Genomic DNA, 1,613 nt, shown 5'->3' with positions numbered 1-1,613 from the left:
TTTTCTGAACTACTGCCTGTGGAGGTCTAGGCTGCTCTGTTTGCTTCCCACTCCTCAGAGTAATTGCCTGAACTTGCTCCTTGGGGTTGACTTCAGTATTACTAGGCAAGTTTCCCTGAGGTCTGTTATTGAGCATATTGGCCAACTGCCCAACCTGTGTCTCAAGGTTTCGAATGGAAGATCTTGTCTCGGTCATAAATTGAGTCTGAGTGTTAGTAAGAGTCAACAGGGCAGCTTGCAATTCATTAGGTCTCTCAGGTTGAGGCATTGATTGTGGAGGCCTAGGCTGCGTTGATGATGAAGCTTGATTCATAGGTGGCTAAGGCATGTTATTCTGAAATTGTCCCTGAAACTGAGGTTGTTGGCCTTGATTATTCTTCCACGAAAAATTTGGATGATTTCGCCACCCTGGATTGTAGTTGTTGGAGAATGGGTTATTGAGTGGCCTCTAAAAATCTCCCACCGCTTGAACTTGGGCATGATCCATTGGGGTGTTATTATTACAGATAGGGCACTGATCGAAAGAATGAGCACCACCACACATTTCACACCTCACTGCCATCTGAACCGCATTAGCAGACACACTACTCTGTTGCAACTGCTTGGTCAAAGAGGCTACTTGCGCTGTTAAGGCAGTGATTGCATCTAGTTCATGCACCCCAGCTATCTTTCTAACTCATGATGATCTCTCCTCAGACCACTGATGGTTGTTTGTAGCCATGTCCTCCAACAGTTCGTAAGCACCAGTTGCGCTCTTGCTCATAAAAGTGCCACCCGCTGCAGCATCTATAATGGTTCTGGTTGTCGGACATAAACCATTGTAGAAGTTCTGTACTAGCATCCACTGTTCAATGCCATGATGAGGACATCTTCTAAGGAGTTCCTTAAACCGTTCCCACGCCTCATATAATGACTCTCCGTCATTCTGGCAAAAGTTATTTATCTCTCCCCTTAATTTAGCAGCTTTGGACGGAGGGAAGAATTTGGACAAAAACTTCTGAGCTAGATCTTGCCAAGTGACAATGGAGTTTGGCTGCAGAGAATTCAGCCAACTTTTAGCTCTGTCCCTTAGAGAAAATGGGAAGAGCCTAAGCTTGATTGCGTCATCACTCACCCCATTATATTTGAAGGTTCCACACAACTCCAGAAAGTTGGACAAATGGGTGTGAGGATCTTCAGAGGACAACCCATTGAATTGCACAGAGGACTGCACCATTTGTAAAATAGCAGGCTTTATTTCGAAGTTGTTGGCCTCTATAGTTGGTGGGCATATACTATTTTGTACTCCCGTCAGAGTGGGTAGCACATAATCTCTCAGACTCCTCTCAGCGTTGGTCTGAGCCTGAACCCCTTGGACAACTCCTGGATTTAGACCATTCCTGCCATCCCCATCATTCTGTGCCATCTTCACAGAATTCTGGGTCTCTCTCTTATTCTTTCTGATTTGATTGCAAGACTTTTCGATCTCGGGATTCAGAGGAACAAGTGTGGCTTTTCCTTTTCTGCCACGCATATACCAAAATTCACCTGAGATAGACAAATTAAGCAACTAAACAGATTAGAAACGAGAGAAATTAAAATCAAATTAGAATAAAAATTAATTAGACTGATAT

The 1,613-nt window shown here is 44.0% G+C and overlaps 1 non-coding gene across 1 annotated transcript; it reads left to right on the top strand.

The window, feature by feature from the left end:
• Positions 1-851: 851 nt before the first annotated feature.
• On the top strand, positions 852-958 carry LOC133813599 (small nucleolar RNA R71). The gene has a single exon (XR_009884608.1). It is a non-coding gene; the product is annotated as a small nucleolar RNA R71 (small nucleolar RNA).
• Positions 959-1,613: the final 655 nt, after the last annotated feature.

The sequence above is a fragment of the Humulus lupulus genome, chromosome 1 (assembly GCF_963169125.1).
Source record: "Humulus lupulus chromosome 1, drHumLupu1.1, whole genome shotgun sequence".
Taxonomy (NCBI): domain Eukaryota; kingdom Viridiplantae; phylum Streptophyta; class Magnoliopsida; order Rosales; family Cannabaceae; genus Humulus; species Humulus lupulus.
Note: the sequence above shows the minus strand (reverse complement) of the source record. Positions and strands in the feature narration are given on the sequence as shown.